Raw genomic sequence first — 23820 nt, 5'->3', positions numbered from 1 at the left:
TGGATGACGGACACTGTTATGGGGGGATCTGTGGATGACTGACACTGTTATGGGGGGGATCTGTGGATGACTGACACTGTTATAGGGGGGATCTGTGGATGACGGACACTGTTATGGGGGGATCTGTGGATGACGGACACTGTTATAGGGGGGATCTGTGGATGACGGACACTGTTATGGGGGGATCTGTGGATGACGGACACTGTTATGGGGGGATCTGTGGATGACGGACACTGTTATAGGGGGGATCTGTGGATGACGGACACTGTTATGGGGGGATCTGTGGCTTGCACTGTTACAGGGGGGAGGGATCTGTGGCTGACACTGGTACAGGGGGGATCTGTGGATGGCACTGTTACAGGGGGATCTGTGGATGGCACTGTTATATACCGTATGTGCCATCCACAGACCCCCCAGCCCATAACAGTGCCATTCACAGATCACCCCCCCCCCTGTAACAGTGCCATCCACAGATCGCGATCCGAATCCCCCCCCCCCCCCCGCCCGCCGCCGCCGCCGCCATCATACAAATATAAGATGTCACATTGAATTAATAGATATTAAACATGCCCCCCAACTCCTATTACTACCTCACATCCTACGGTAATCGCTTCTGTAAAATTCAGGCCGGGCGGCCGGCGCGTCTCACTGACGTCACTTGCCTGCGCCGCCTACTTCATTCATAAAGTAAGCGGCGCAGGCACGTGACACAAGTTACGCTGCCGCCCGCCCGGCCTGAATTCTACAGAAGGAATAGGATGTAAGGTAGTAATAGCAGTTGGGGGGCATGTTTAATATCTATTACTTGAATTTAAGATCTTATACCGGAGAGGCGGGGCGGTGCTATACTACACTGACTGCACCGCCCCGCCGCTATTGCCGGCCCCCAGCTCCTCCTCCCAGTCCCTCCCCGAGTCCCCGCTCTGCCCATACATCGCAGCTTGCGATGTAAAACTGGCTGCATTCGCCCCATAAGACGCAGGGGCATTTCTCCCCTATTTTGGGGGAAGAAAAAGTGCGTCTTATGGGGCGAAAAATACGGTACATATTAGGTATTGTCGCATCCGTAACAACCAGCTCTATAAATATTTCACATGACCTAACCCCTCGGGTGAACACTGTAAAAAAATACAAACTGTGCCAAAAAAGCAATTTTTTGTAACCTAACATCACATAGTGCAACACCTAGCAATCAAAAAGGCGCATGCCCCCCAATATAGTAAATATCAAACTGTCACCTTATCCCACAAAAAATTAGACCCTAACTAAGACAATCAGTCAAAAAATAAAAAAAACCTATGGCTCTCAGACGATGGAGACACTAAAACATATATTTTTTTTGTTTCAAATGCTATTAATATGTAAAACTTAAATAAATAAGAAAAAATATACATATTAGGTATCGCCACATCCGTAATGATCTGCTCTATAAAAATTTCACATGACCTAACCCCTCAGGTGAATGCTGTAAAAATAAATATAAACTGTGCTAAAACAACCCATTTTTTGTTCTCCTTGCCCCATAAAGTGTTATGCCATGTGCCCTTACATCAGTATTATGACCACAGAATCAGGGTAATAAATATTGAGTTTGGTTTGGCTGTTAACCCTCGATGTGTTAAAGAAAAAAAAAAAACTAAAATGGAAAATCTGCCCAAAAAGTGAAATTTTAAATTTTGATCTCCATTTTCCTTCTTGTGGAACACTTAAAGGGTTAACAAAGTTAGTAAAATTAGTTTTAAGTAACTTGAGGGGTGTAGATTCAACAATTGGGTCATTTATGGGGGTATCCACTATTTAAGCCCCACAAAGTGACTTCAGACCTGAAGTGGTCCTTAAAAAGTGGGTTTTGGCAATTTTCTTAAAAATTTTAAGCCTCCTAACATCCTAAAAAAATAAAATGACATTTTCAAAATGATGCCAACCTAAAGTAGAAATATGGGGAATGTTACGTAATAAATGTTTTATGAGGTATCACTTTCTGTTTTAAAAGCAGATTTTTTTCATAAATAAAGGTGAAATATATTAACTCAAATTTATGACTATCATAAAGTACAATGTGTCACGAGAAAACAATCTCAGAATGGTTTGGATAAGTTAAAGTGTTCAAAAGCTATTACCACATAAAGTGACATATGTCAGATTTGCAAAATTAGGCCTGGTCAGGAAGGGGGCAAATGGCCCAGATGTGAAGTGGTTAATGGCTATGTAGATACTGTTACTGTCACCCAGGCTGATCAGCTCTAACATGTCATTGCAACACTTCACTTTACACAAATTATAGACCGGAAGGGGATTGGGACCTATACTCTGCCCTGCTTTTGTTGGGGATGGGAGGATGAGTCCTCAATCAAATCATATTGTTAGTTGCATAAACATTAATCGCACAACAGGGCCACAGTGGTGCAACAACGTCGATATCCCAACTCTAGTCCAATTCAGACTCGGTGTAAAAAACACACCAAAAACCAAATGATTTTCTTCTTTGTTTCTTTATCAAAAATACTTCACATAATAATGCATACAAAAATGACTCCTGGTCAAAAGCACATATTTATTACAAAAATCCATACCTAGCAATAAAGTCTTGTGTGCATAGGGTCCCTCCATTATAGGGGGTCCAAACAAGTGAGGCAGATTTTGGGACGCCACTGGCAGATTCTCAAAATGGATCCCGACTTGAAAGATGTCCTGGGTGATCAACCCCAAATTACCTATCGCAGAGGATCGAACATACGCGACAAGCTCGTGCACAGTCATTATGCACCTGATCGCACCAAAACCACCTGGTTGCGACCTAGGAGTGTGGGATGCTATAGATGTGGGAACTGTATAGCATGCAAACGCATAGACGTCACCAAGTCGTTTGTAAGCAATGTCACCCAGAAAACATATTCAATCCCACATTTCATTAACTGTAAATCCAGAGGGGTCATCTATCGGATCCAGTGTGAATGTGGGATTGAATATGTGGGCAAAACGATACGTGAATTCAGGAGGCGGATAGGTGAGCACCTAGGGGATATCTCTCACAAACGAGATACCCCTATCTCGAAACATGTACACACTGTACATAATGGAAAACCTTCCCTGAAATTCCTGGGTTTTGATTTGGTCAAGCCACCTGTGAGAGGAGGTAATTGGGACAGGTGCCTGCTGCAACAGGAATCTCGCTGGATCTTTCAACTTAAAACATCTGCACCCCTAGGCCTAAATGAAAGGCTGGATTTCGGGTGCTTCATATAAAATGGGGTAGTATCTCCAATAGTGGCGATGATGCCTACACTGGCAATGATAATTCACATTTCCGGTATTGGAGTCCATACCCCTGATTATGAAGGCATCCCCTTCCTCATGCCAATATGTATATGTATGCGATATCTATCTATCCCAAACATTTGTTAAACACCTGGTAATATGTCCAGTTTCCTGTATTATTATCATGTTGCTGGTATCTTGCAAGAAATATCGGCCCTATGTTGCTGTTACTTCTTATCACAGCGTTGCCACGGACGCCTCTATCTAGAGATGTACTGTGAAGTTACTTCCTGTTGACAGTCTCCAGGGTAACCGCTATTCCCCTCCGCCTCCGGACCTGATTGGCCGCCGTAATCATGTGGTACATGCGGCGACGTGTTGCGCGTCGAGGCGCACGCGCGTGACGTCACACGCCGGCGCAGGTGCTGACAGGGCGGTCTCCCAACAAGAGGCGCGCTGGGAATGTATTTAAACTTCACCAAGGTATGTGTCAGGGTGGCTGGCATAGGTTGAAGAACCCCCTGAATGATAGGGACACCACCAGACTGAGGACCATCTTATCCTCCCACACTGAAAAGCGGAGAAGCATTTATTCCTCTGCAGCATGGCGATCCAGCACCACGGATGCCTGCCCCTAGATTCTGAACTTTATTATTGTTTGAGTCTAGTGTTCTAAGATGCCGCTTAACCACAGTGTATACCAGACTGCTACCTGCGGTTATAGAGCGGTTTTCTGCCCCTTTTTTGGTCTCTACTAGTTTTAAATCCCCCTGAGGAGTCGACACGACAGAAACGTGCCACGTCGGGAGGCTTGTAGTCACTACAGCAATTATTATTTTTTGTTCTTTTTTATCTTAGGGTTCAGGTCCTAACTAGGGACAGGCATCCGGACGGGGTCGCCCTTTCTAGGGCGAGTGCTCTGTATAGACAGGTAGCATGAAAATAGGCCCCATTCCTATCAAGAATATAGGGCGATATAGGGCACAGTACCGCTATTTTCATGACTACAACTCCTGTCTATACTCCTTTTCATCAGGCCTGGTCCCCTGCTGTGCTGATCCCAGTCACCTGGTCGGTAAGGTAAGACTGCCTGCGTCCACACAGGCGCGGCAGTGACATCTTTTCCTTGCTCTACCAGAAGTGGGTTATTCATTGATGAACCCCAATATATGTTGTTTGTGTGTATGTTGGTTGGTTACATTTTGAGCGCATATACAGGCGCTTTAGTGTCAAGAAGTATCTTTTCCCTTCCTGCCAGCAGTGGGGTTGACACCACAGTACCCCTTTACTACATGTTTTGTTTTTGTGATACATCCTAGGTGTATATTTTAATGTATATCGTATAAAAGTTAATTTTTAAATAAGGATATTTCCCCACATTTCTCACTTGTGGGCCACTTTGAGCTTTGGTAATCTTGAAATATCAGTGGGACTGTTTTCACCAATAGTCTCAATCAGATATTTCCATCTGAGGTTCAGCACATTTGGTTCCTAGAAAGCATGTAGCTTCTTTGCGGGGGTCCGCCCCCTTCATCAAGCATTAAAGGGGGCAGATGCTTGACAAAGAGGGTGGACCCCTGAAACGTAGCTATATGCTTTGCTAGGCAACAAATGTGCTGAAACTCAGATGGACCCTATGCACACACGACTTTATTGCTAGGTATGGACTTTTACATTGACCAAAAATATAAATGCAAAACCTTTTGGTTTTGCTCCCATCTTGCATGAGCTGAACTCAAAGATCTGAAACATTTTCTACATACACAATAGACCCATTACTCTTAAATATTGTTCACAAATTTGTCTGAATCTGTTAGTGAGCACTTCTCCTTTGCCAAGATAATCCATCCCACCTCACAGGTGTGGCATATCAAGGTGCTGATTAGACAGCATAAATATTGCACAGGTGTGCCTTAGACTGCCCACGATAAAAGACCACCTGAAATGTGCAGTTTGATCACAAAGCACAATGCCATACATGTCGCAACATTTGAGGGAGTGTGCAATTGGCATGCTGACTGCAGGAATGTCTACCAGAGTGGTTGCCCGTGCAATGAATGTTCATTTCTCTACCACAAGCCGTCTCCATAGGTATTTCAGAGAATTTGGAAGTACATCCAACCGGCCTCACAACCGCAGACCATGTGTAACCACACCAGCCCAGGACCTCCACATCCAGCATGTACACCTCCATGATCATCTGCAACCAGCCACCCGGACTGCTGCAGCAACAATCGGTTTGTATAACCAAAGAATTTCTGCACAAACTGTCAGAAACCGTCTCTGGGAAGCTAATCTGCATGCTCGTCGGGGTCTGGACCTGACTGCTGTTCATCGTCGTAACCCACTTGAGTGGGCAAATTCTCACATTAGATGGCGTCTTGCACATTGGAGAGGCGTTCTGTTCGCGGATTAGTCCCAGTTTTCACTGTTTAGGGCAGATGGCAGACAGCGTGTGTGGCGTCGTGTGGGTGAGCGGTTTGCTGACAGCGTGGTGGCGGTGGGGTTATGGTATGGGCAGGCGTATGTTATGGACAATGAACAAAGGTGCCTGTTATTGATGGCATTTTGAATGCACAGAGATACCGTGACGAGATCCTGAGGCCCATTGTTGTGCCATTCATCCACGATCATCACCTCATGTTACAGCATGATAATGCACGGCCCCATATTGCAAGGATCTGTACACAATTCTTGGAAGCTGAAAACATCCCAGTTCTTGCATGGCCAGCATACTCACCAGACATGTCACCCATTGAGCATGTTTGGCATGCTCTGGATCGCTGTATACGACAGCATGTTCCAGTTCCTGCCAATATTCTGCAACTTCGCCCAGCTATTGAAGAGGAGTGGACCAAAATTCTACAGGCCACAATCAACAACCTGATCAACTCTATGTGACAGAGATGTGTTGCACTGTGTGAGGCAAATGGTGGCCACACCAGATACTGACTGGTTTTCTGCCCCCTCCCCCCCAGTAAGGCAAAACTGTGCACATTTCAGAGTGGTCTTTTATTGTGGGCAGTCTAAGGCACACCTGTGCAATATTCATGCTGTCTAATCAGCACCAGTGAGGTGGGATGGATTATCTCGGCAAAGGAGAAGTGCTCACTAGCACAGATTTAGACAGATTTGAGTAATGGGTCCTTTGTGTATGTAGAAAAATGTTTCAGATCTTTGAGTTCAGCTGATGCAAAATGGGAGCAAAACCGAAAGTGTTGCATTTATATTTTTGGTCAGTGTATGATAAATATGTGCTTTTGACCATGAGTCATTTTTGTATGCACTATTATGTGAAGTGTTTTTGCTAAGGAAACATAAATAAGAAGTTAATTTGGTTCTTGGTGGGTTTTTTACTCTGAGTAGGGATAGGGGGATGTCAATGGAGGAGGATGTGAAGTAGGCGGATAAGCACCCAGTGATTGATGGTCGTCAACTGTTTTCTAATGGCCACACAATCGGTTGTGGGGTTTTGTTGCTTCCTGTCAGGAAAACAAAAGGTGCCTCACTAGGTGCGTGCAATGAGCTCAGAGATGATTCAATTGAAAGGCTTTTCTGGGGACAGAAGAAAGGCACAGTGTCAGACTCAGGGGTGACTACAACATCATCCTGCAGTGACTGAGAAGTGAAATTCGCAAACCAGTCCACAATTTTATTGAATCGAAGTGTCTGAAGTGGACTTCGATACGAATTTGAGGGAAAATTTGATTTTCTGCAAAGTTGAATTTCCTCCTGCTGAGGGGGGGGGGGGGGGCATACTCTCCTCATCCATTTGCACATGAATGGGGCTGCTTTGACTATCTTGATTGAAGATTTTGCGCAAAATCTTGCGCACGGTAATATGACGTCTGTGACCGCAAGATTTTGCACGGAATCTTCAGTCAATGTTCATATCAGATGCTGCGATCAGTGATGAACACAGCATCTAAGGGGGTTCAATTATAAGGGTTGGCACAATCCCATTACCTATCATTGTGCCCACTAATTACAAAGAACTGTGCTTTGTGACAAAGTAATTACTTGCAAAACCAGATTCAGCAAAGTAGCCAAATCAAATTTTCCAAAAACTTTGCTCATCACTAGTCATCAATAATAATGTGGTGTCTACAGGGGTGCACCTAGCCTTTCTGCTGCCTGAAGCAAAAATTTTAATGGTGCCTTCCCATGCAAAATTCTCAATCTAGCCCCCTTCCAGTCCTAATCATAAAGATATACGTACTTGAAAAACATTACATACAATGCTATTATATGGCTTTGCTCTGTACTGGCATTCAAGCATGTCCTGTTCCTGACAGTTCCTGCATGATCATGTGAAGTAATCACGCTGGGAGCAGGGCTGGCCTTAGGTGTTCAGACGCCCTGTGCGAGCTAATCTTGTGGCGCCCCCCCCATTGGGACCCATAATTCTGCTACATGATACAGAAGCTGACCTGGCAGCTGCAGCGGCTCAGCTCGCCAGGCTCGCCTCACACAATCTCGGTCCGGCCTGCTGTAAGACCGACTTTGAGCTGTGTCGGCTGCCGGGCGCCCCTGTTGCCATGATGCCCTGTGCGGCCTCACAGCTCACACACCCCAAAGGCCGGCCCTGGCTGAGAGTGTCAGGTCCTGCAGTGCTGTACCTGCTTCTGTGCTTCTCAAAGTTCCTTTGCCCTGTGGCTGTGGACAGAGCCCTTCCTGTCATCAGGATGCACCTCATTAGAACAGAAAGAACTGTGACTTACTACCTCTACTGGACAGATGGATGGTGCTACTAATACTCGCATTCTGACTTTAGGATGACGAGGAATGAGTCTTATTTCCACTCCTCTGTTTTCCAGACATTTTATTATGATTCCTATAAAAAAAAAGTGATAGGTTTCCTATAAATTAAAATGTCCCTTTACTTATACAAATACACTGAACACAGGTATTGACTATTTACTTTGGTAATAGAGCAATTTTTTTCAGTAAAATGTGTTTGAACTCCACAGTATATTGCAGTAAAATGGGTAAAACAATGCAGTTTTTGCAGTATAATGTCTTTGAACTACATGGAATGATGCAGTAATGCATTCATTAACATGGGCATAAGAATGCAGTTTTCGCAGTAAAATGTCTTTGAACTTAACAGTTTGTTGCAGTAGTGTGCTTACTTACATGGGTATAGCAATGCAGTTTTTGCAGTATAATGTGTTTGAGCTACATGGTATCTTGTAGTAATACACATTTTTTGCAGTAAAAATAAAATGTGTTCAATAGCATGGGTATAGAAATGGCATTATGCAATATTTTTGTAACTACCTGTTATCTTGCAGTAATATGCAGTGAATTCAGTAAGATGAGGATAATGCACTGAAATGTCTGAATACAAATGGCATATTTAAAAAGTTTTATTTTTACAAGAAAAAAGTACAGTTTCTCAGTGTTTGGAGCAGCATATATGCTAGTTGGGTGCTGGCAATAAGCATATGAACTATAGAACCTCAGGATTGTATTTATTTATTTTATTTTTATTATTTTTTGGCAAGATTTTGTAATGCAGATCTAGTTGCCAGCAGCTATATTAAACATATACAGGTCCTTCTAAAAAAAATTGCATATTGTGATACAGTTCATTATTTTCTGTAATGTACTGATAAACATTAGACTTTCATATATTTTAGATTCATTACACACCAACTGAAGTAGTTCAAGCCTTTTATTGTTTTAATATTGATGATTTTGGCATACAGCTCATGAAAACCCCAAATTCCTATCTAAAAAAATTAGCATATCATGAAAAGGTTCTCTAAACGAGCTATTAACCTAATCATCTGAATCAACTAATTAACTCTAAACACCTGCAAAAGATTCCTGAGGCTTTTAAAAACTCCCAGCCTGGTTCATTACTCAAAACCGCAATCATGGGTAAGACTGCCGACCTCACTGCTGTCCAGAAGGCCATCATTGACACCCTCAAGCAAGAGGGTAAGACACAGAAAGAAATTTCTGAATGAATAGGCTGTTCCCAGAGTGCTGTATCAAGGCACCTCAGTGGGAAGTCTGTGGGAAGGAAAAAGTGTGGCAGAAAACGCTGCACAACGAGAAGAGGTGACCAGACCCTGAGGATGATTGTGGAGAAGGACCGATTCCAGACCTTGGGGGACCTGCGGAAGCAGTGGACTGAGTCTGGAGTAGAAACATCCAGAGCCACCGTGTACAGGCGTGTGCAGGAAATGGGCTACAGGTGCCGCATTCCCCAGGTCAAGCCACTTTTGAACCAGAAACAGCGGCAGAAGCGCCTGACCTGGGCTACGGAGAAGCAGCACTGGACTGTTGCTCAGTGGTCCAAAGTACTTTTTTCGGATGAAAGCAAATTTTGCATGTCATTCGGAAATCAAGGTGCCAGAGTCTGGAGGAAGACTGGGGAGAGGGAAATGCCAAAATGCCTGAAGTCCAGTGTCAAGTACCCACAGTCAGTGATGGTCTGGGGTGCCATGTCAGCTGCTGGTGTTGGTCCACTGTGTTTTATCAAGGGCAGGGTCAATGCAGCTAGCTATCAGGAGATTTTGGAGCACTTCATGCTTCCATCTGCTGAAAAGCTTTATGGAGATGAAGATTTCATTTTTCAGCACGACCTGGCACCTGCTCACAGTGCCAAAACCACTGGTAAATAGTTTACTGACCATGGTATTACTGTGCTCAATTCTGCCAACTCTCCTGACCTGAACCCCATAGAGAATCTGTGGGATATTGGGAAGAGAAAGTTGAGAGACGCAAGACCCAACACTCTGGATGAGCTTAAGGCCGCTATCGAAGCATCCTGGGCCTCCATAACACCTCAGCAGTGCCACAGGCTGATTGCCTCCATGCCACGCTGCATTGAAGCAGTCATTTCTGCAAAAGGATTCCCGACCAAGTATTGAGTGCATAACTGAACTTAATTATTTGAAGGTTTACTTTTTTTGTATTAAAAACACTTTTCTTTTATTGGTCGGATGAAATATGCTAATTTTTTATGATAGGAAATTTGGGTTTTCATGAGCTGTATGCCAAAATCATCAATATTAAAACAATAAAAGGCTTGAACTACTTCAGTTGGTGTGTAATGAATCTAAAATATATGAAAGTCTAATGTTGATCAGTACATTACAGAAAATAATGAACTTTATCACAATATGCTAATTTTTTTAGAAGGACCTGTAGCTCTGGTGATCAGTCCCTCACTCACTCTATATGCTTTCCCTGATCAAAGTTTCAAGAATAAACCCAATTATATCTTCTTATTCTCTCACTATACTCTCTTTATAGTGTCCCTATCACACTACATTAATGACCAGTGTCTTTAGTAACTTTTTGTCCAACATTGCCACAGGACATTTTTCCAGGTCATGAGCTGAACACAGAATGGTGATTCTTCTTTCTCAGCAGAAGGACTTGCTTTCCTATTGTCCCCTTATTGGCTGATTAGACTCTCTTTGAACCTTTGAGGCAGTCATAGCAAGTCAGTTTCATGTGATCCTAAATCTTTTTGCTCCCTCCTGGTATATTAGATACTATAATTTAACTCTCTTTGTATTTCTTACCAGCAATCTGTTAAATTGCACAAGATGGTTGCATCTAATAACAGCATGAAGGTCACTATCCTTAGCAAAAATGGAGGTGAGTAACATCAAAGCTAGATTTTCAACTTTTTAGGCAAAAAGTTAAAGTAAAAGTCTACATGGAATATTTAAATACCCATGCAAACATGTGCTTTTCTTTTTTCTTTTTTTATTACACACCGTACATATTTGTAGTGCTAGACAGGGCTCTATTTAGTCCTGTTAGTGTCCTAGGAATGGAGACTGAATATGCAGTCAGTGTCACTCTAATTATGGTACCATAGAACCACAATTTTCCTTATGAACATAACAGCATTTCCCAGGTTTTAAAACTTTTCATATCATGAGATATAGTTAGTAGTTGCTGAGGGTTTCCTCAGCAGCTACCAGGAACAAATCAAACACTCACATGGAGCCCTCCTTTTCATCTTTTTCGTTTCACAAATTCTCGTGCTCCTCTTCTGCCATCCAAGCCGATTGTACTGCTACTGTTCATCACTGACATATAAAGATATAGGTAAACTCTTGTCCCTTGTTGAGGGCAGATAGTGTTTAACCCTTTCCTGACCAGCGTAGGGCTCTGCTCAGGTCTTTAAAGATGGCGTACACTCCAGAACAGAGCAAGCATTATAGCTGCCATGTTTCTGCTGTTTTAAACTAAAGACACCTAGAGTTAATTTCAGCAATCGGTGAAAACGCTAATCACAGACATTTAACACCTCAGATGCCATTGTCAATTTTGACCACAGCAGCTGAAGTGATTGGAGAAGCTATTTGTTGTGGCTGGTAGCCTGGAGCCTGCTTGAGGGTATCATTCATACCACAGTTAGGGCTCATTCAAACGACTATATTTTTTTTCTGCGTCCGTAAAAAATTTTTGCGGACCGTATGCGGAACCATTCAAATCAATGGGTCTGCAAAAAAAAATGGAAGTTATCATTTGCACCACCATAGCCCAAAATACTCATTAAAATATTTATCCTGTCCGAAAAAAAATCTAAATTGCCGATTCAATGTTTTTTTTGCAGCTTCAGCTACCAAAAGATTGAATAAAAAGTGATCTCCCCACAAAAAACAAGCTCTCGGACAGCTCCAAAGTTATAACTTAAAAAAAAAAGTTATGGGAGTCAGAATATGTCAATGCAAAGAAAAAAAAAAGTTATTAGTTAAAACACTAAAAAACTATATAAATGTGGTATAGCTGTAATTTTACAGACCCACAGAATGAAGCTGACATGTCAGTTTTACCACATATCAAATGCCATAAAAACATATATACTATACATAAAATAAACTTTACAATTCTACCCTATTTGGAATTTTTGCCAGTTTCCCACCACATTATATGTAATAGTTAATGGTGTCAATAAAAATGACATCTTGCTCCAGAAAAAACAAGCCCACTTACTGTTATGTGACAAAAAAAGAAAAAAATAAGTTTTGGCAAGGAGTGAAAAGCAAAAATGTAAAAATGACTGAGGCTAAAAGGGTTAAACACACTGTGTTATTGGGGGAAAAAACTGTGGCCAACCGTCCTAAAATTGTGTCTTAATGTATCTTCATGTGTTATATACACACACTAATGTTAATAAATAATATTATAAAATTAATAATGGCATTATTGCAGTAATGCTTTTGCATTCAGTAACACATGTTAACGGTATTGTTGCAGTATTGCTGTTAAAACATTGAATGGTACAATGTGTTAAATAACATGGGTATAATGATAGCATTACTGCAGTGTTACTTTTGCTATATAGCTAGACCTTATCTTGCAGTAATATACAATATGTTGAATGTTGACTACCATGGGTATAATAAGGTAGTTTTTGTAGTATTGATTTTGTTATAATAATAAACACTATCTTGTTGTAATAAGAATAGGGATGAGCGAACCCGAACTGTATAGTTCGGGTTCGTACCGAATTTTGGGGTGTCCGTGACACGGACCCGAACCCGGACATTTTCGTAAAAGTTCGGGTTCGGTGTTCGTCGCTTTCTTGGCGCTTTTGTGACGCTTTCTTGGCGCTTTTTGAAAGGCTGCAAAGCAGCCAATCAACAAGCGTCATACTACTTGCCCCAAGAGGCCGTCACAGCCATGCCTACTATTGGCATGGCTGTGATTGGCCAGAGCACCATGTGACCCAGCCTCTATTTAAGCTGGAGTCACATAGCGCCGCCCGTCACTCTGCTCTGATTAGCGTAGGGAGAGGTTGCGGCTGCGACAGTAGGGCGAGATTAGGCAGATTAAGGCCCCATGCACACGGCCGTGTTTCACAGCCGTGTGCGGGCCGTGGAACCGCGGCCTGGATCCCTCCTGAGAGCAGGAGCGCACGGCGTCACTGGTTGCTATGACGCCGTGCGCTCCCTGCTGCCGGCACAGTACAGTAATACACTGGTATAGATCATACCAGTGTATTACTGTATTGCGGCGGCAGCAGGGAGCGCACGGCGTCATAGCAACCAGTGACGCCGTGCGCTCCTGCTCTCAGGAGGGATCCAGGCCGCGGTTCCACGGCCCGCACACGGCTGTGAAACACGGCCGTGTGCATGGGGCCTAACTCCTCCAAAGGACTTGATTAATCGATCTGCAGCTGTGGATCATTGAGCTGCTAAAATTCAATTGCTCACTGTTTTTAGGCTGCCCAGACCGTTTGTCAGTCACTTTTTTCTGGGGTGATCGGCGGCCATTTTGTGTCTTGTGGTGCGCCAGCACAAGCTGCGACCAAGTGCATTTAACCCTCAATGGTGTGGTTGTTTTTTGGCTAAAGCCTACATCAGGGTGAAGCTGTCACACCAAGTGCATTTAACCAGCAATAGTCTGTTCATTTTTTGGCCATATACTACATCAGGGGCAAGCTGCGCCCGTCACCAAGTGCATTTAACCCTCAGTAGTGTGGTTGGTCAAGCTGTCACACCAAGTGCATTTAACCAGCAATAGTCTGTTCATTTTTTGGCCATATACTACATCAGGGGCAAGCTGCGCCTGTCACCAAGTGCATTTAACCCTCAGTAGTGTGGTTGGTCAAGCTGTCACACCAAGTGCATTTAACCAGCAATAGTGTGGTTATTTTTTGGCCATATCCCAGTCTAATTCTGTCAGTAAATCCATACCGGTCACCCAGCGCCTAAATACTAGGCCTCAAATTTATATCCCGCTAAATCTGTAGTTACCGCTGTACTGTTCTGGCTGGGCAAGTTATTTAGTGTCCGTCAAAGCACATTTTTTGTTCTGGGTTGAAATACAATTCCCAATTTAGCAATTTCATAATTTAGTGGTTTCTGCTGTATCAGAGCTATTTGAAATCTATCCCTAAAAGGGTATATAATATTCAAGGTGCACATAGGGTCATTCAGAATAACTTCACACACACGCTACTGTGCATTTCCAAGTCTAATTCTGTCAGTAAATCTATACCGGTCACCCAGCGCCTAAATACTAGGCCTCAAATTTATATTCAGCTGAATTTGAATACAATACATTGGCCCAAATAATATTTTTGTTGTTGTGGTGAACGATAACAATGAGGAAAACATCGAGTAAAGGACGCGGACGTGGACATGGTCGTGGTGGTGTTAGTGGACCCTCTGGTGCTGGGAGAGGACGTGGCCGTTCTGCCACATCCACACGTCCTAGTGTACCAACTACCTCAGGTCCCAGTAGCCGCCAGAATTTACAGCGATATATGGTGGGGCCCAATGCCGTTCTAAGGATGGTAAGGCCTGAGCAGGTACAGGCATTAGTCAATTGGGTGGCCGACAGTGGATCCAGCACGTTCACATTATCTCCCACCCAGTCTTCTGCAGAAAGCGCACAGATGGCGCCTGAAAACCAACCCCATCAGTCTGTCACATCACCCCCATGCATACCAGGGAAACTGTCTCAGCCTCAAGTTATGCAGCAGTCTCTTATGCTGTTTGAAGACTCCGCTGACAGGGTTTCCCAAGGGCATCCACCTAGCCCTTCCCCAGCGGTGAAAGACATAGAATGCACTGACGCACAACCACTTATGTATCCTGATGATGAGGACATGGGAATACCACCTCAGCATGTCTCTGATGATGACGAAACACAGGTGCCAACTGCTGCATCTTTCTGCAGTGTGCAGACTGAACAGGAGGTCAGGGATCAAGACTGGGTGGAAGACGATGCAGGGGACGATGAGGTCCTAGACCCCACATGGAATGAAGGTCGTGCCACTGACTTTCACAGTTCGGAGGAAGAGGCAGTGGTGAGACCGAGCCAACAGCGTAGCAAAAGAGGGAGCAGTGGGCAAAAGCAGAACACCCGCCGCCAAGAGACTCCGCCTGCTACTGACCGCCGCCATCTGGGACCGAGCACCCCAAAGGCAGCTTCAAGGAGTTCCCTGGCATGGCACTTCTTCAAACAATGTGCTGACGACAAGACCCGAGTGGTTTGCACGCTGTGCCATCAGAGCCTGAAGCGAGGCATTAACGTTCTGAACCTGAGCACAACCTGCATGACCAGGCACCTGCATGCAAAGCATGAACTGCAGTGGAGTAAACACCTTAAAACCAAGGAAGTCACTCAGGCTCCCCCTGCTACCTCTTCTGCTGCTGCCGCCTCGGCCTCTTCTGCTGCTGCCGCCTTGGCCTCTTCCTCCGCCTCTGGAGGAACGTTGGCACCTGCCGCCCAGCAAACAGGGGATGTACCACCAACACCACCACCACCTCCGTCACCAAGCGTCTCAACCATGTCACACGGCAGCGTTCAGCTCTCCATCTCACAAACATTTGAGAGAAAGCGTAAATTCCCACCTAGCCACCCTCGATCCCTGGCCCTGAATGCCAGCATTTCTAAACTACTGGCCTATGAAATGCTGTCATTTAGGCTGGTGGACACAGACAGCTTCAAACAGCTCATGTCGCTTGCTGTCCCACAGTATGTTGTTCCCAGCCGGCACTACTTCTCCAAGAGAGCCGTGCCTTCCCTGCACAACCAAGTATCCGATAAAATCAAGTGTGCACTGCGCAACGCCATCTGTGGCAAGGTCCACCTAACCACAGATACGTGGACCAGTAAGCACGGCCAGGGACGCTATATCTCCCTAACTGCACACTGGGTAAATGTAGTGGCAGCTGGGCCCCAGGCGGAGAGCTGTTTGGCGCACGTCCTTCCGCCGCCAAGGATCGCAGGGCAACATTCTTTGCCTCCTGTTGCCACCTCCTCCTACTCGACTTCCTCCTCCTCTTCTTCCACCTGCTCATCTAGTCAGCCACACACCTTCACCACCAACTTCAGCACAGCCCGGGGTAAACGTCAGCAGGCCATTCTGAAACTCATATGTTTGGGGGACAGGCCCCACACCGCACAGGAGTTGTGGCAGGGTATAGAACAACAGACCGACGAGTGGTTGCTGCCGGTGAGCCTCAAGCCCGGCCTGGTGGTGTGTGATAATGGGCGAAATCTCGTTGCAGCTCTGGGACTAGCCAGTTTGACGCACATCCCTTGCTTGGCGCATGTGCTGAATTTGGTGGTGCAGAAGTTCATTCACAACTACCCCGACATGTCAGAGCTGCTGCATAAAGTGCGGGCCGTCTGTTCGCGCTTCCGGCGTTCACATCCTGCTGCTGCTCGCCTGTCTGCCCTACAGCGTAACTTCGGCCTTCCCGCTCACCGCCTCATATGCGACGTGCCCACCAGGTGGAACTCCACCTTGCACATGCTGGACAGACTGTGCGAGCAGCAGCAGGCCATAGTGGAGTTTCAGCTGCAGCACGCACGGGTCAGTCGCACTACAGAACAGCACCACTTCACCACCAATGACTGGGCCTCCATGCGAGACCTGTGTGCCCTGTTGCGCTGTTTCGAGTACTCCACCAACATGGCCAGTGGCGATGACGCCGTTATCAGCGTTACAATACCACTTCTATGTCTCCTTGAGAAAACACTTAGGGCGATGATGGAAGAGGAGGTGGCCCAGGAGGAGGAGGAGGAAGAGGGGTCATTTTTAGCACTTTCAGGCCAGTCTCTTCGAAGTGACTCAGAGGGAGGTTTTTGGCAACAGCAGAGGCCAGGTACAAATGTGGCCAGCCAGGGCCCACTACTTGAGGACGAGGATGAGGAGGAGGAGGTGGATGAGGAGGAGGATGAAGCATGGTCACAGCGGGGTGGCACCCAACGCAGCTCGGATCCATCACTGGTGCGTGGCTGGGGGGAAAGGCAGGACGATGACGATACGCCTCCCACAGAGGACAGCTTGTCCTTACCCCTGGGCAGCCTGGCACACATAAGCGAGTACATGCTGCAGTGCCTGCGCAACGACAGCAGAGTTGCCCACATTTTAACGTGTGCGGACTACTGGGTTGCCACCCTGCTGGATCCACGCTACAAAGACAATGTGCCCACCTTACTTCCTGCACTGGAGCGTGATAGGAAGATGCGCGAGTACAAGCGCACGTTGGTAGATGCGCTACTGAGAGAATTCCCAAATGTCACAGGGGAACAAGTGGAAGCCCAAGGCCAAGGCAGAGGAGGAGCAAGAGGTCGCCAAGGCAGCTGTGTCACGGCCAGCTCCTCTGAGGGCAGGGTTAGCATGGCAGAGATGTGGAAAAGTTTTGTCAACACGCCACAGCTAACTGCACCACCACCTGATACGCAACGTGTTAGCAGGAGGCAACATTTCACTAACATGGTGGAACAGTACGTGTGCACACCCCTCCACGTACTGACTGATGGTTCGGCCCCATTCAACTTCTGGGTCTCTAAATTGTCCACGTGGCCAGAGCTAGCCTTTTATGCCTTGGAGGTGCTGGCCTGCCCGGCGGCCAGCGTTTTGTCTGAACGTGTATTCAGCACGGCAGGGGGCGTCATTACAGACAAACGCAGCCGCCTGTCTACAGCCAATGTGCATTAACTACCTCCCCTTAACCATATATTATTGTACTCCAGGGCACTTCCTCATTCAATCCTATTTTATTTTCATTTTACCATTATATTGTGAGGCTACCCAAATTTGAATGAACCTCTCCTCTGTCTGGGTGCCGGGGCCTAAATATATGCCAAAGGACTATTCCAATGTTGGGTGACGTGAAGCCTGATTCTCTGCTATGACATGCAGACTAATTCTCTGCTGACATGAAGCCAGATTCTCTGTTACGGGACCTTTCTCCTCTGCCTGGGTGCTGGGCCTAAATATATGCCAATGGACTGTTGCACTGGTGGCTGACGTGAAGCCTGATTGTCTGTTACGGGACCTCTCTCCTCTGCCTGGGTGCTGGGCCTAAATATCTGACAATGGACTGTTGCATTGGTGGCCGACGTGAAGCCTGATTCTCTGCTATAATATGAAGACTGATTCTCTGCTGACATGAAGCCAGATTGTCTGTTACGGGACCTCTCTCCTCTGCCTGGGTGCTGGGCCTAAATTTATGAAAATGGACTCTTACAGTGGTGGGTGACGTGAAGCCTGATTCTCTGCTATGATATTAAGACTGATTCTCTGCTGACATGAAGCCAGATTGTCTGTTACGGGACCTCTCTCCTCTGCCTGGGTGCTTGGCCTAAATTTATGACAATGGACTGTTGCAGTGGTGGCTGACGTGAAGCCTGATTCTCTGCTATGACATGCAGACTGATTCTCTGCTGACATGAAGACAGATTCTCTGTTACGGGACCTCTCTCCTCTGCCTGGGTGCCGGGGCCTAAATATCTGAGAATGGACTGTTCCAGTGGTGGGTGACGTGAAGCCAGATTCTCTGCTATGGGACCTCTCTTCAATTGATTTTGGTTAATTTTTATTTATTTAATTTTTATTTCAATTAATTTCCCTATCCACATTTGTTTGCAGGGGATTTACCTACATGTTGCTGCCTTTTGCAGCCCTCTAGCCCTTTCCCGGGCTGTTTTACAGCCTTTTTAGTACCGAAAAGTTCGGGTCCCCATTGACTTCAATGTGGTTCGGGACGAAGTTCGGATCCCGAACTCGAACATTTCCGGGAAGTTCGGCTGAACTTCTCGAACCCGAACATCCAGGTGTTCGCTCAACTCTAAATAAGAATAATATACAAATAGTATATTGCACTGAAAGGCCCAATTACAAACTGTAAATATAAATAGTTTTCTTAGAAAAAAGAGGTGCTATTCCTCAGTGTTTGCCACAGAATGTGTACTATTGGGGTGTTGGCAATAAGCCTATGAAATGTTAAAAGTTTTTCTTTTTAGAAAGAAAAGTTGGCTGTTCATATAGAAAATGCAGAATTTTTTAATGTAGAACTTGCTAGCAAGCTGTATGAAACAAATGAGAAGGTAATCAGTCTCTCAGTAACTCTATGCTAAGCTTTGCCTGATAAAAATCTAAAATCTACTCAATTATATCTCCAATTCTCTACTAATAGTGCCCCTGTAGTGCTTCTATAGTGAACCTAGTAACTGACTTGTGTCTGCAATAGTGTTGATCGAGCAGCACAGGGCTCGGGTGCTTTACCGAGCACCCGAGTACAATGTAAGTCAATGGGAGAACCCGAGCATTAAACCAGCCCCCCCCCCCCTTGCTCTGAAGAGGGGAGGGTGCCTGGTTCATAGGAAAAGTTCAGAAATTTATGGAAACACCATCAAAATGGTTCAGAAACAGCATGGGGAGGATGTCTGGATGTATCTTGGACTTCTATGGCGCTGCTGGGAACGATGTTGTCCGAGTAGTACGCCACTTTTACAGACTGACAATAATACGCACAAAACCAAAGATAAATTTGATTTTAGAGGAAAAATTGTTAGGAAACATTCTTTCCTGTATATTTACGTGTATATAAAGTGCAAGTTAAGCCCAAAATTATGTTGGTTTTCGGATCTGGGGCCATGATTAAGAGGGACAGCCGGTGGCATTGTATTGCGCTGCTAGAGGTGAAATTCTTGGACCAGTGCAAGATGAAGCGCAGCAAAAGCATTTGCCAAGAATATTTTCATTAATCAACAATGAAATTTGGAGGTTCGAAGATGATCCAACAAGCGATCCAGCGGCGTTTTTCCCATTACCCGCCGAGCAGCTTCCGGGAAACCAAAGTCTTTGGGTTCCGGGGGGAGTATGGTTGCAAAGCTAAAACTTAAACTAATTGATGGAAGGGCACCACCAGTAGTGGAGCCTGAGGCTTAATTTGACTTCACATGGGAAACCTCAACTGGCCCAGACACGGCAAGGATTGACAGATTGATAGATCTTTCTTGATTCTGTGGGTGGTGGTGCATGGCCGTTCTGAGTGGGTGGAGCGATTTGTCTGGTTAATTCCGATAATGAACGAGACTCCTCCACGCTAACTAGTTATATGACCCCCGGAGGTGAGGATGGTGCTGACCAGACTCTTGGATAGTGATACTGGACTTGTAGGTGAGGGCCTGCTGGTGGGCTGACCCTGTAAAAGATTGTAGGTGAGGGCCTGCTGGTGATCTGACCCTGTAAAAGATTGTAGGTGAGGGCCTGCTGGTGAGCTGACCCTCTAAAACATTAGGGGTGAAGGTCTGCTGCTGAGCTGACAATTTAAATAATTAGGGGAGAGTGCCAGCTGCTTAGATGACCATTGAAAATATTATGGTTGAGTGCCTGCTGCTTAGCTGACCCTGTAAAACATTAGATGTGAGGGACTGTAGGTGAGCTGACCATTGAAAAGATTATGGGAGAGGGCCTGCTGCCGCTTTGTTGACTCTAGATAACTTCTAGGCGATCGCACATCCCCGTGACGGCGACAATCCATTTGGATGTCTGCCCTATCAACGTTCGATGTTCCTTTGTGCGCCTACCATGGTGACCACGGGTAATGGGAAATCAGGGTTTGATTCTGGAGAGGGAGCCTGAGAAACAGCTACCACATCCAAGGAAGGCAGCAGGTGCGCCAATTACCCACTACCGACTCAGGGAGGTAGTGACGATAAATAACAATACAGGACTCTTAAGAGGCGCTGTTATTGGAATGAGTACCCGATTAAATCCTTTAACGAGGATCTATTGGAGGGCAAGTCTGGTGCCAGCAACCAACTTGCTCCCGGCCTCCACAATATTCACCCAGTGTGCTGTCAGGGAAATTTCATTTCAGTTGGATCAGGTTATAAAAATTCCAGTAAACCATCTGACCTTTAAAGCAGGAAAGTGCGTGACGAGTTCTCTGAAGCGAAAGATTCTTCATTAGTTGATACTAGTTCCTACCTGTTATGGGCCATGACAGCCACACAAAGTCCAGGGAGCGCAGGTACAGCATGCACGCCAAGCACACTCTGCTTTTAACACCGTCCGGTGCCATTACAGCTTTCATCGGCTCCAGGGATGCAAGTACCAACATGCATGCTGAGCCCAATATATACTTCTCCTGGAGCCAAATGGCTACTGGTAGGTGCTAAATAAGCAGACTCTGTTTTATACTGACTTTAAAACCAGCCTCCAGGGCAGACAAACTGGTCAGGTGTGCATGACTGCTTGGAGATCGCCACGCCTCCAATATATACTACAAAGAAAAAAATGTGGGGGTTCAGCCCGCACAACCCAGTATGCAGGTGCACATTGCTATAGTGAAATACAGACACAAACGCAAAAACACAAATGCAATCACTCTGCAAACCAGCACTCTGCCCTGCCTTTATGCTGAATGTTGAATAAGGCATTGGTGTACATTTTGGCCAAAGAGTAATAAGCCACTCACCACGTCAAGGTCGCCTTCATGAGTGGTCCCTAACACTAGTTCCTACCTGTTATGGGCCATGACAGCCACATTCAAAATGCCATCAATAAAATGCACCTGTGTTAATTGTCCATAACATACGCCTGCCCATACCATAACCCCACCACCACCATGGGCTACTCGATCCACAGTGTTGACGTCTGCAAACCGCTCACCCACACAATGCCACACAGACTGTCTGCCATCTGCCCTGAACAGTGAAAACAGGGACTCATCTGCCAGACACCAGGGACTCATGTGCCAGACACATTCGAATGTGATCATTTGCCCACTCAAGTTCGTTACGATGAAGAACTGCAGTCAGGTCTAGACCCCGATGAGGATGACGAACATGTGCTTCCCTTAGACGGTGTCTGACAGTTTGTGCAGAAATTCTTTGGTTATGCAAACCGATTGTTGCTGTAGCTGTCCGGGTGGCTGGTCTCAGACGATAATGGAGGTGAACATGCTGGATGTGGAGGTCCTGGGCTGGTGTGGTTACATGTGGTCTGCGGTTGTGACTATAATGTCCCCCGCCAGTAATAACAGCCCCCCTGTGCCAGTAATAACAGCCCCCATGTGCCAGCAATAACAGCCCCCCTGTGCCAGTAAAAGTATTGTATATATTAAAAAGAAAAAAAACACATACTTACCTCCATGTCAGCGATGCAGGCCTCTCCTCTTCCGGCCTGTGTCCCACGCTATATAGCTCAGGCGGCGCGATGACGTCATCGCGCCGCCTGCTCCGGCCTCTGATAGGCTGCCGGCCTAGTCCTTCCCTGCCACAGCATAGTGTCTTGTATCCGGGCCTATAGGTTTTTCTACACCCACTTGACGATCTACTTGGAGAAGGAATGATGGAGCTGAATAATTCAGTGTCTGAGCACCTCATTACTTCAACACAAGACCTCATAAAATACTGGTATGGGTGTGTTCACACTAGCATTAGGGATTCTGTTATGGCTTTCTGTTATAACATAGTTATAATGAAATCCATAACTTTGTTTTCCGTCTTGCATAACAAGACCTAGACGGATCCGTTATGCTTTCCCATAGACTTCTATTAGGACGGAAAGCAAACGTGATGCTTTTTAAAGGCTTCTGTTTTGCATTTTGTCTGGGTATTTCATTATTTTCCTTTATAACCATATTATAACAGAAAACCATAACGGAATCCCTAATGCTAGTGTCACGAGAAGGGGATAGAGATGTTGCAAACTGACTCCACCCACTTCTCTGTCACTGCCTACTTGCACTTACCCGTCCTAGGCAACGGAGCGCAACTGAGCAGCGACCCCCTAACCTGCATAAGTGCGGAGAGACAAACAAACAGACAACGAGAGGTCGAACTAGCAAGGTCAAAACCAGGAGGTCAAGGCGGTACCAGGGAGCATGCAAGGACAAGTCAAAAGGTCAAGCTGAAGTCAAATACCAGGAGAAGCAAAATAACAAAAGGATCAAAGCAAGGGACGCAGTCAAGTAAGCCGAGATACAAATAGACATAAAATCGCCAACCGAATATTCACAAGGAATAGGACCTTAATCACAGGCAACCTGTGGCCAGCAGGCTGCCTGTTAAATAGGGGAGAGAATTAGCTATGTGAAGTGGCCATCGTCACATGACTCATCACCCTGCACACTGCTGAGCACCGAGTGAACAGTTTGGCACTCAGACTTTTCGTCGAACTTACGGGAGCGGAGGACGCCAACCACGGTAAGGAGGCATGCATGGCTGGGTCCTCTCCGCCCCCCGTTGCCTTGGAGATGAGGACGCAGCGCACAACCTTGCTCCGACGTTATCACAGGGCGCAGGTGGCCCCGAAGGGAAGGAGCACAATGCTGGCGACCTGTGACAGCTAGTGTGAACCCACCCATATGTGTAACAATGTATCAGTCTGGAGTCAAGATTTTTGTCCACACTGGATACAATTGTGTCCACTTCTCAGCTGAGAGTAGGACTAGCCATATAAACGTTTTCAGTCTCTGAATGTAAACACAAATATTCTCTTTCACAGACAGCAAAAGAAAAAAATGTAATAATAATAAAATTTTGACCTTGGTGACCATAAACTATACATTCCCTATATCAAAGTATATAATGTAATGAAAAGGGAAAACAACTTAAAAATGTATCTTGGTTGCCCTTTGTGCTATAAAAAAAAAAACATCAAAAGAATTTAAAGAATATTTTTTCTACATTTCCCTGGGTATAAAAAAAAGAAATAAAACAAAGATAAAAAAATATTCATTTAACATGGAAGACGCACAAATAATTTAACTAACAGAGCTTTCGCAGCTGCATGAACTAAAAATGAAGTGTCTGGTCAGGAAAAGG

General features: G+C 45.5%; 1 pseudogene; it reads left to right on the top strand.

Annotated features, from left to right (window-relative positions):
• Nucleotides 1-23820, top strand: part of LOC122934686 — a 261344-nt pseudogene that overhangs the window by 101998 nt on the left and 135526 nt on the right.

This window comes from Bufo gargarizans, chromosome 4 (genome assembly GCF_014858855.1).
Source record: "Bufo gargarizans isolate SCDJY-AF-19 chromosome 4, ASM1485885v1, whole genome shotgun sequence".
In the NCBI taxonomy this organism is placed as follows: Eukaryota; Metazoa; Chordata; class Amphibia; order Anura; family Bufonidae; genus Bufo; species Bufo gargarizans.
This window is presented reverse-complemented; position numbering and strand designations above follow the sequence as displayed.